A 13010-nucleotide genomic window follows, 5' to 3' on the forward strand; every position below is an offset into this window, starting at 1 on the left:
GTCCAATAATCTTAGACTGATTTTGTACTCTTTGTCTTGCACATTGTAGATTTTTCTTTCCTTTCTGGACTTTTGAGATAATTAAATATATTTTCTCAATTTTTAAAAATAATGCTAATTTGGAACTTATAAACTCTGCTTCTCAAATATAAGTGGTTACTCTTCCATCTTAAACCATATCAAAATCTAAATTCAGTTTTTTAAAATTCCCTTGCAGTCAATACAAGGATCTTAGAAAATGTTGACTTATTCAGTTCCTTATCTATTTAAGAACTTAAGGTTACTGTGCTTGTTTTAACAACTCAAGACATTATTTACTATTATTATCATTATCATTATTATCATCATCATCATCATTTTATATTGTCAAGATTTATTTGGATTTTTAAAAATTTTTCCTGAGGCATAATTTGTAAACAGATATGTGTGTTGACATATTTTATGCTAGTCTGTGTCTTGTCATTCCATTTTATAGTGACTTTCAAAGAGCAAAATTTCTTTTGACTTTCATGGTCCATACTTGTCGCTTCCTATCTAGAAAAATTTTGCCTACCTGCAAGACTTGTGAAGATTTTCTCCTGTTTTCTCTTAGGAGTTTTATAGTTTTAGCTTTTATGTTAAATCTATGATACATTTAAAGTTAATTTTCATGTATGGTGTGAGGTAAAAGTAAAGTTTTACTATTTTTCTACATATAAATATCCAGTCATTCTAGCATCATTTTCTGGGAGTATTTTCTGTACTACATTGAATTATCTTACAATTTCATTGAATTTTATTCTTTATTTTCTTTTCTGCTTAGAGTTTAATTTGCTCGTTTTTTAGGTTCTTAAGGTCAAATCTCAATTTAAGATGTTTTTCCTTTTCAAATATAAACATTTACCGCCATAAATTTAAAACAATGTTTTAGCTATATCCCATAAATTTTGATACTTTGTATTTTCATTTTTTTTTAATTGAAAACATCTTCTAGTTTCACTTGTGACTTCCTCTTTGACCTTGACTTAATTAATAATTTGTTATTGGTCTCTAATTGCATCACTTTCTATTTTAATTCCTTGAAATATAGCTTCTTGTTATGGTGAAACAATTCTCCCTGTATATCCTGCATTCCTGCACAGTTCAAGTCTCTGAACAAAGAGTATTTTTGAACAACGAACATGCCTTGTAAGTCAGAAATAGTGTCTTTCTAAAGAGAGAGAACCCTGAGATGTCCCAGAATTAATATAGTTTTCATCTTACCCTGCCTAGAGACAGGGGTACTTGAAAATAATGTGTATTTTTTGTTTGTTTTGTAAATGTCACTCAGACCAAATTGTTAGTATTTTGAAGGTCTTATATATCCTTAGTGACTTGCTCTCATTTTGTCGATTACTGAGAGAGGAGTATTGAAATCTCTAACTATAGTTTTGGTCTGTTTATTTCTCTTTCCAATTCCATGAGTTTTTGTTTTATGTATTTTGAAACTTTTTTGTTAAATGTATAAGTTTTTAGGATTGCTATGACTTTTTGGTGAATGAACCTTTTCATCACTGTAACATACACTGTGTAATATTGCTTGTTCTGAGTCTATTTTCTTTGATATAAATATTGCCGGTTTTCTTTAGTGTTTGAACAATATATTATTTTCTATTGTCTTTTACTACATTTCTGTTTACAGAAAGCATACGTATATTTGAGTCATTTTTAAATCCAATCTGACAATATCTGTCTTCTAATATATATGGACTGTCTACATTTAATGTAATTATTTATATGGTTAAAAGCTACCATCTTGCTAAATTATTTACACTTGTTTTACATTTCTTCTTTCTTTGCCTGAATTTTATTAATTGAACATTTTTTTTTTTGCTTCCACTTTACCTCTACTATTGGCTTATTTTTTATACCTCATTTCTCATTTTTTAAAAGTAGGTTCTTTAAGGTTTACCATATACATCTTTAAATAGTCTACCTTCAAATAATATTGTTATACTTCTCATGTAGTGTAAGAACTTTAAAACTATATATTCCAAATTCTTCCCTCCCATCTTTCATGTTATCTAAATATTACACACTACTCTTCCACAGTACATTGCTACTGTTTTTGCTTTAGATAATTGATTACCTTTTAGAGCGATTAAACATAAGTATTTTATATTTAGTTACATTTTAACTATTTCCAGAGTTTTTGTCTAATATCATGTTCATTTTTTCTTGAACTTTTAACATTTTCAATGGTACAGTTCTGCTGGTAACAGATTTTGTTTGTTTTTTTTCTGAAAAGTCTATTTCTCCAGTTTTGAAAAGATATTTTCACTATGGTGAATTTTTTTGACTTTCACAGTTTTTGATGAGAAACCTGCTATTCTCATTTTTGTTCCGCTATCAGTACTTTTTCTTTTTTCTTTCACTCCCTGCAGGGTTTTCTTTTCATGTCTGGATTTCAGCAGATTAAATATGATTTTTTAAATATCTGATGTTCTGAGTTTTATAGATCTGTGATTGGTAGCTTTTTAAAATAAAATTTCTCAGTCTTTTCAGATGTTCAACTAAATGTATATTAGACCATTTGATACTTTCCCACAATTCTTAGATTCTGTGGTTCTGCAGTTTCTCCCCCTCCCCTCCCCCTCCCTCTCCCTCTCCCTCTCCTTCTCCCTCTCCCATATACACACACACACACACACACACACACACACGCACGCACACAGACTTTTAGTGTTTCAGTTTGGGTAATAGGTACTGATTTATCTTCAAGGTCATACATTTTTCCTCAGGTGTTCTCAATCTACTGATGGACCTGATGAAATCATTCTTTATGTTTGTTATCATGAGTTTTATTTCTATCCATTTTATTCTTTTTAAATATTTTCTATTTTTCTGCTAAAATTCCCCAACTGTTCATACATGTTGTCCACCTTTGCCTCTGGAGCCTTGAATATATTAATTATAGTTATCTTCTACTTTGAATATTTCGGCCATATTTAGTCTGGTTCTGTTGATTGTTGTACCTTTGTACAGTGCTCTTGAGTGTTTAGTTACTTTTATATGATGCTGTGCAGAGAAAGAAAGATAACCATAGTCAGGCTCCCTCCCACATCAGGAGCTAACTTTCCAGTGGAAGAAACTCAGCACTTCTCCCCTTATGTAACCATGCGCTCAGTACACGTGCACAGGCTCCCATTATTTGGTAGTGTGCCACTACTTAACCTATTTATAAAAAGGCACGGCCGTGCAAGGTCGTGCTATGCCCTTGCTGAAATACTCTGCCAACCTGCAAGGCAGGCTGTGCCCTTACTGAAATAAAGAGCTGTGTTTCAGTTGCCTACAGTTGCTCCAGCATTTCCTTCCAACTGACAGAGTCTCATACCCCTTACCTTGGAACTACGAATCTGTAGCAATACAGATGCTTATTTTCTTTAGAGTTTTACTTTTGAGCAATCTTTTAAAACTTAGAAGGAAAGGTCTTCTCCAGAAAGAATTTTCATTTGCTCTTCCCCATGTCCAAGCATACTAATGGTTGTGAATCATTCTAAATGAAATTTTGTCTGAGTTTTCTCTCAATGAGAATTACTTCAATTTGGTCTTTAAAAGAGATTTTGGTTGCAAATTTTCAGCAATGATATTTTCCTCTTTCAACTTTGTACCCAGGTTTAAAGAATCAATTTCTTTGCAATTCCAGAGGCAGTAATAGGATTTACAGATTACTTCTATAGGGAGATATAGTCCTTGGTGCTCAAATTCACTGGGAAAGAACATACCATTAAAGTCTCTTTCAAAGGCAAATACCCTCAGGTGACTACAGCCAGCAGTTCCCAGCCTGCTTTCTTTTATTATTATTATTTTAGATCTGAGAATTTCTTACTCTCATGCTGCCTCCTTAATGCATTAAGGAAGATAGTTTCTACATTATATCAAGGAATACTTACTATTTTGGATGGAAGGATTTATTCAGGCAACTAGCCCATTATATTGTCAGAAATGTAATTCATCCTAGTTCTAAAATTTTATGGTGATAATTTTTTTAGCTTGACTTCTATATTCATGTTAGAGTTTTGCAAAGTTGATCCTAGAGGCTAATTTTGTTTTATTAGGAAATCTGCTTGCTATTTTAAGAATGTCTACAGGAGAATAAAACCATTCTAAACTAGTGTCAAACAGTATTAAAGCAGCTAATGAGCATAATACATTAAAGTTTTGATAAAAAAAAAATAAATATACACAGAAGTGGAAATAATAGTAAAATGAATCCCATATACTTATTACCCAGATTCAACAACTATCAAATTTTTGCCCCTTTAACTTGTTCTATTCAGTTTTTCTTTTTACTTTTTATTGGAGTCATTTAAAACTAATTTCAGCTATCATATCATTTTATCTTATATATTTAGATTTGCATCTCTATCAATTATGTATATTTTATTATACAACCACAATTTTATTACACCTAAAATATTACCATTAACATTCTCATGTAATACTAAAGCCTTAAATTTTCCCAGTTTTTTCAAGAAAAAATTTTTTTCCAGCAGATTTAGATGAATTAAGATCTAAACAAGGTTCACACATTACATTTGATCATTTTTCTTAAGCATCTTTTGTTCTAGAATAGTCCCCCTTTCTACTTCTCATTTTCTTCTGCCATTGATTTGTTACACATTGAATTGTCCCACATTTAGCTATGTTCCAATTAATGAGTGACAGTTTGAACTCTGTGTTGTGAATTTCCTAGTAGTCTCCTTTCTGTTTCCTCTGTTGATAATCATTACTAAATAAAGTTTTTTAAGGATTACAAAATGGAGACATTCTAATTTTTTTATTCATTTTCTTATTTCCAATAATGTTGATTTAGTATTTAGTTTTGGGTGGTTACCACAATGAACTCAAATGTTTTTAATATGTATGCATTTAATTGCATAGGTTATTTATTAGACACTAAAATTTTTCTATCTTTGTTTAACAGGACACCTTGTTCACTTCTGTATCATTCAAAAATAACTAGTCTTTGACACCTTTCTTGATTTCTAAAATTTTCTATTATTTTATCCACTTGACTTTATCTACATCTATTTTCTCTACCTTATGAAAAAATGAAAATATTAGTAAACTTACATTCTCCCCATAGTCGGGGGAAATAATATCTTTCACTAGGGATATTCTACTCCACCATAATACCAATGACTTTAACTCAACCCTCAAGCATCACTCTGCTTTTTATTTTAATTATATTTGGTTTAGGGTGGTAGTTAATTATACTAGGGCCAGTTGTGAAAACCTAAGAGGCCCCAGTCATTCATGGTTCTTTTTAGAATAAAGGATGCCTAATGCCTGTGTTTTTATCTATGGGCCCAAGTTGTCAACTCTGGAGCTGTAGAAGTCCTGTCATAATTTAACCTCCTGTCATAATTTTCACAAAAATTCCAGGCTTGATGGCTGAGATTTCAGTCCCTTATTACAAATAAGGTAACGTTTGGTGATATTCACTTTTTTGAAGGTAAATCAATTCCAACCACCTTTCCCACATTGGTATGAGGCCCAATTTCCTGTAAATTCACAGATAGGTAATATGCCCAATATTCCTATGAACAATTCTGTGTTCATTTCAACTATCTCTGACTTTTAATTCCCTCCTTATTTCTAGCACCAAGATATTTTCTTAGTTTTAAGCTTAGCATGGCATTAAATTTCATTTTTTGGTGATATATAATTTGTAATCTCTATGTGTCTTTAAACTTATTGGGTGACATGGTTAATCAAATTATATAGGTTTCAGGTGTACAATTCAATAATACATCATCTGTCTATGCGTCTTAATATGGGGTTCATTCAGGAAGTTCTGAATATCCTAATAAGAGAGGAAAATTAAGAAATTTAAAAAGCCTCAAGTATTTTCTGGTAGAGAAAGGTGGGAAGGTTGATATAAGCTTTTTTTCTCTCTCACTGACTGTTTCAAAAAATCATAAGCTTCAACAGGAAAAAAATCAAACTCATAAATTATTTTAGTAAACATAAAGTGAAATATTTTTAGCTAAAGAAGCAAAGTTAAAGTGTTGCTAATTCATTCCATTTCTAACTCCAGTTAAAATGACACAAATTTTAAAAAGCTTTATCTTCAAAGACACCAGTTCACAGCCCAAACTCAATCTACTAATTGAAAACAGTAATAGCCAAGCAGTGTGAAATTTTGGCCAAATAAGGGAACATACTGAGGATCGTGTATATTTTGATGTATTTTGGACACTGTTCTTCAAGACTCGAAGGACCTGGTCAAGAGACTCTTACACAGAAATCTGGGGACATGTGTGGGCCATGGAATTGTTTCATAGTGGGAAGTGCTGTGTATTCCATGTAATTTTATACCATGAAAACACAGAATAAATCTCTTTTACTATGTCTTAGAACTTTTACTAAATTGACGACATATTGTGCTGTATAGGAAACTTCAATCAATTCCATTTAATGAAAAGTATTACATTCTCTGAACACAATGTATGAAAATTGAAACTGAATAACAAATGTAGAAAACAAAGCAAATTCAAGAAAAACATTCAGAAGAAATTAGTAAAGATGAAGATAGATATTAGTGAAAACAAAAAAGTAGAATTAATTTGAAAAATTATTCTTTGAAAAAAACAATAAATTATGGGCAAAATAATTTACTAAAACTACTAGTTAATCGAATGATAATTAAAATAGTAAAATGCAGAGCCACATAAAAAACAAACTAGAGTAAAAGAATTATATGAAAATATATTTTGGGGACAGTGAGGAAACATGGCAGAGTGAGAGATGTCCTGAGATCTCTCCCCCTGAAACAACAATAAGCTGAACATCTAAAACTCAACAAAAAACACCCACACTGAACACCAACATGTCTGAGCATGGGATCTGCGCATAAGAGCTACCACAGGTCAGAACCCTAGGTGTCAGGTGGTGGACTCAGAAATAAAAAAGCTGTCTCTCACAGCTGCCTGAGCTACCTATAGGAGGAGGGGGAGGGGTGAAGGTGCAGTGGCTTCCCTGATCAGCCTACCCAGAAGTGCCAGAACTTCTAGCAGCCAGCAGCAGGGCCCAGTCATCAGGGCAGAAAGCAGAAAAGTGGGACAGGACAGCAGAGAAACAACAGATGATTTTTACTGGCCCCGGTTCTGAAACTGAGGCTGAGACGCAGCCCCCACCACCCAACCCAGAGGACCCCTTCCCCCATACACTCCAAGACCAATCACTGCAGAGCCCCAGGGGAATCTGAGCAAAAGCTGCGGAGACTGAAGCTGCCTCTCACAGCCTCTGGAGCTCCCTGCAGGAGGAGAGGGAGCTGAGAAGCTGCGGCGACTTCCCTGATCAGCCTGCCTGAAAGTGCCAGAACTTCTAGCAGCTGGAACCAGGGCCCAGTCATCAGGGCAGAAAGCATAGAAGTGGGACGGGACCACAGAGAAACAACAATTGATTTTTACCGGCCCCAGTCGCAAAACTGAGGCTGAGCTGTAGCCCCCAACCTCCAACCCAGAGAGCCCTTCCCCCCCATACCATCCGAGAGCAATCACTGTGGAGTCTCTGGGGAATCAGAGCAAACACTACCGAAACTGTTACTAACACTGACAGGGACTGAAATTGAGAGTACCAAGTGTGATTCAAAATCTACAAGAAAATGAAAAAGACATTTAGGCTTGCTATAAAGCAGGGATCCAAGAGGCTTAGATGACATCTACTGGAAACCAAAAGAAAAGCACCTTCTTTGCAGCAGGCTAAAGAGAGACCTTTATATAAATCTTCTTTCTGGAAAAACAGCAGAATACACTTCCGTTAATGCTCAGGCAGAGAAATAGTCCATTAAACACCATGAACAACCAAGGTGAAAAGGCATCTCAGAAAGAAAGAGAACAATCTCCAGAAAAAAGCTTACAGACATAGAAAGATACAATTTAAATGACAGAGAATTCAAGACGGTACTTCTGAAAACACTCAATGAGTTCCAAAACAACTCAAATCAACAATTTCAGGAATGGAAAAAACTAGATGAGCAAAGGAAGGAGACTGGAAACCCTCAAAAGGAACCAAATAGAACGTTTGGAGATGAAGAACACACTGCAAGAGTTGAAAAATGAAATAGCAAGCTTGGGAAATAGAGTCGACCAAATGGAGGAAAGAATCAGTGATATCGAAGACAGAAATCTAGAAATAAATTAGAAAGAAGAAGAAAGAAACTGAAGAATGAAAAATAATGAAAGAGAAATACAAGAACTAACTGATACCATCAGGAGAGGAAACATAAATAATGGCATTACCGAAGGTGAGGAAAAGGAACAGGGATTAGAAAGCATTTTCAAACAAATAGTAGACAAGAATATTCCAAATCTAAGGATGAGCTGGAGCTTGGAATTCAAGAAGTCAACAGAACACCCAATTATCTCAACCCAAAAAGGCCTTCACCAAGACACATTGATTTAAAGTTATCAAAAATCAACGAATTCTCAGGGCAGCAAGGAAAAGAAGACAGTAACATGTAAAGGAAAACCCATTATATTATCATCGGACTTCTCAGCACAAACCTTACAAGCCAGAAAGGAATGGAATCAAATATTCAAACTATTAAGTGAAAGAAACTACCAGCCTAGAATAAAGTATCCAGTTAACCTCTCCTTTAGATATGAAGGAGAAATTAAGACTTTTCCAGACATACAAAAAATGAGGGAAGTATCCACTATAAGGCCTGCACTACAGGAAATACTGAAAGGGATCAGTTCACCTAAAACAAAATGACCAAAAAAAAAAAAAAAAAAAACAATTAGGTGTAAAGTGACTATCAGGCAAATAGAAGCAGAGGAGTGCCACCCTTACTAAGAACAGGGCATTATAAGCTTAACTAATAAGAAGAGCATTGCTATAACAAGATAGTCATGAACGTTCAGCATACATAGGAACAAACTGAGATAACAATGACTGAAAAGGAGGGGATTAAAAGATCCAAATTTCCAAAGGGAAATGGAGATAAGGCATGCACAGAAGAAAATGGACAACTGTATATACAGAACTATCCTTTACATATTCATAATGGTAACTACACACCAAAGAACCAGAACCATTGTATATAACATAAAACAAGAAGGACCAGAGGCAAAATCCACAAAAGCCAACCAAAATAAAGAAAACAGAAGCACAAGGACAAGGAAGCAATGGAAATACCAAGCTACCAGAAGGCAAAAGTTAAAATGACTATAAGAAGACCTCATATTTCAATAATCACCCTAAATATAAATGGACTGAACTCACCAATAAAAAGGCACAGAGTTGCAGAATGGATCAAAAACAAAACCCAACCATATGTTGCATCCAGGAGACACATCTCAGCTCCAAAGACAAATATAGACCCAAAGTAAAGGGTGGAAAATGATATTTCTCTGAAAGCAAATGGCATTCAGAGAAAAGCAGGAGTAGCGGTGCTAATATCAGATGAAATAGACTTCAAAATAAAAAAGGTCAAGAAAGATACTGAGGGACACTTCATAATGATAAAGGGAATCATGCACCAAGAAGACATAACACTTATTAATATCTGTGCTCCCAATCAGGGAGCCCCAAAATATGTAAAGCAATTACTAACAGAACTAAAGGAAGAAACAGACCAAAATACTATCATAGTAGGGGACCTAAATACCCCACTGTCGGATATGGACAGATCATCCAAACAGAAAATCAATAAGGAAATAACATCCTTAAATGACACATTAGACCAACTGGACATAATGACATTTACAGAGCCTTCCATCCCAAAACAGCTGCTTATACATTCTTCTCTAGTGCACATGGAACATTCTCAAGGATTGACCATATACTGGGACACAGAGATAGCCTCAACAAATATAAGAAGGTTGAAATCGTACCAGCCATATGCTCTGATCATAATGCTTTGAAGCTGGAGATCAACTGTAAAAAGAAAGTGGGAAGAACCACAAATAAATGGAGATTAAACAACATTCTACTGAAGAATAACTGGGTCGGGGAAGAAATGGAAAGAGAGATCATACATAGAAACGAATGATAATGATAGTACAACATATCAAAAAGAACGAGCTCAAACAACCTAACACTTCATCTTAAAAAACTAGAAGAGGAAGAACTAATAAAGCGTAAAAAAGCAGAAGGAAAGAAAGAATCAAAATTAGAGCAGAAATAAATTGGAAAAAAAAAACAATAGGAAAAATAAATACAACAAGGAGCTGATTCTTTGAGAAGGTTAATAAAATTGATAAACCCCTGGCTAGATTCACTAAAGAAAAAAGAGAAAAGACACAAATAAACAAAATCAGAGATGACATTGCAGAAATACAAAGGATCATACAAGTATACTATGAAAAAGTTTATAACACCAAATTTAATAACCTAGAAGAAATGGACAAGTACTTAGAAAAATACAACCTTCCTAGACTGAATCAAGAAGAACTGGCAAATCTAAATAGGACGATCAGCAGTATGGAAATCAAAACAATCATCAAAAACCTACCAAAAGTAAAAGTCCAGGACCAGATGGCTTCACCAGTGAATTCTACCAAACATTCAAAGATTTAATACCTATTCTCCTCAAACTCTTCCAAAATTCGAAGAGGAGGCACTACTTCCCAACTCATTTTATGAGGCCAATTTACTCTGGTACTAAAACCTGGTAAAGATAACACAAAAAGAGAAAGCTACAGACCAATATCTCTCATGAACACAGATGCAAATATCCTAAATAAGATACTAGCGAACCGAATACAGCAACATATTAAAAAGATTATACACCACGGTCAAGTGGGCTTCATCCCAAAGTCACAGGGATGGTTCAACATATGCAAATCGATTAATGTGATACACCACATAAACAAATTACAAAATAAGAATCAGATAATCACATCGATAGATGCAGGAAAAGCCTTCGACAAGATATAGCATCCATTTATGATTGAAACACTTAACAAAACTGGTATAGAAGGAAAGTACCTTAATGTAATAAAGGCTATATATGACAAACCCTCAGCCAACATTATACTTAATGGTGAAAACTCAAACCGTTTCCTCTAAGATCAGGAACAAGACAAGGCTGTCCGCTATCACCACTGTTATTCAATATAACATTGGAGGTCCTAGCGAGTATTATCAGGCAAGAGAAAGATATAAAAGGCACCCAAATAGGAAACAAAGAAGTCGAACTGTCACTATTTGTGAATGACATGACCCTCTATATAGAAAACCCTAAAGATTCCACAAGAACACCACTAGAAACAATAAGCAAATACAGTAAAATCTCTGGATACAAAATCAGTGTTCGAAAATCCATAGCATTCCTATACTCTAATAATGAATTGTCAGAAAAAGAAGTGGAAAAAATAATTCCTTTTGCAACTGCAACAAAAAGAATAAAATATCTAGGAATAAATTTAACAAAACATGCGAACGACCTATATAATGAAAACCACAAGACCCATTAAAAGAAATCAAAGAAGATACAAAGAAATGGAAAGATATTTTGTGTTCGTGTATTGAAAGAATCAACATAGTAAAAATGACCATATTACCTAATGTGATCCCCATCAAAATATCATTGGCATTTTTTTAAAGAAATAGAGCAAAAAAATCATCAGATTTGTATGGAAGCACTAAAGATCCCGAATTTCCCAAGCCATACTGAGATAAAAGAATGAGGCTGGAGGCATCACTCTGCCTGACTTCAAATTATGCTACAAAGTGACAGTAATCAAAACAGCATGGTATTGGCAGCAAAACAGACACACGGACCAGTGGAATAGAATCGAGAATCCAGAAGTAATCTCATATTTATATGGGCAAAAAATTTTTGACAAGCCAAAAATATACAGTGGAGAAAGGAAAGCCTCTTCAATAAATGGTGCTGGGAAAACTGGAAAGCCACCTGCAAAAGAATGAAACCAGACCATTGTCTATCACCACACACCAAAATTAACTCAAAATGAATTAAGAACCTGAATATAAGACCAGAATCAATAAAATGCACAGAAGAAAACATAGAAACTAAGCGAAAAGTCCTTGGACTTAACAAGGATTTATGAATTTGACCTCAAAAACAAGGGAAATAAAAGCAAAAATAAATGAATGGGATTACATCAAACTAAAAAGCTTCTGCTCAGCAAAAGAACTCAACAAAGTAAAGAGAGAACCACCTGAATGGGAAAATATATTTGCGAGCAACACCTCTGATAAGGGCCTAATATCCAAAATATACAAAGAATTCATACAACTCAATAACAACAACAAAAAACAAATAATCCAATCAAAAAATGGCAGAGGACCTGAACAGACACTTCTCCCTAGAGGACATACAAATGACCAACAAATATATAAAAAGATGCTCAACATCGCTAACTATTAAGGAAATGCAAATCAAAACCACAATGAGATACTATCTCACACCTGTTAGAATAGCTATAACCAACAGAACAAGTAATAGCAAATGTTGGAGAGGATGTGGAGAAAAAGGAACCCTCATACACTGCTGGTGGGACAGCAAATTGGTACAGCCACTGTGAAAAACAGTATGGAGATTCCTCAAAAAACTAAGAATTGATCTACCATAGGATCCAGCAAACCCTCTACTGGATATTTACCCCCAAAGACTTGAAAACATATCCAAAAAGATATTTGCCACCAATGTTCAAAGCAGCATTATTCATGGTGGCCAGGACATGGAAGCAACCGAAGTGCCCTATGATTGATGGTTGGCTAAAGAAGCTGTGGTACATATACAATGGAATATTACTCATCCATAAGAAGAGATGAAATACTGCCATTTGCAACAACATGGATGGATCTCGAGATAATCATGCTAAGCTAAATAAGCCAGACAGAAAAACTTGAAAATCACATGATATCACTTACGTGTGGGTTATAAACCTAAAAGCAACAAACAGAGGACTATAGGTAGAGGACAAACAGAGACTCAGGGATATGGACAACAGACTAGTGGTTACCAGAGGGTAGGGGATGGGGGAAAAGGGAAGCAGTAGACAGGGTAAAGG

The sequence above is a fragment of the Pteropus medius genome, unplaced genomic scaffold, assembly GCF_902729225.1.
Source record: "Pteropus medius unplaced genomic scaffold, Ma_sr-lr_union100, whole genome shotgun sequence".
NCBI classification, from domain to species: domain Eukaryota; kingdom Metazoa; phylum Chordata; class Mammalia; order Chiroptera; family Pteropodidae; genus Pteropus; species Pteropus medius.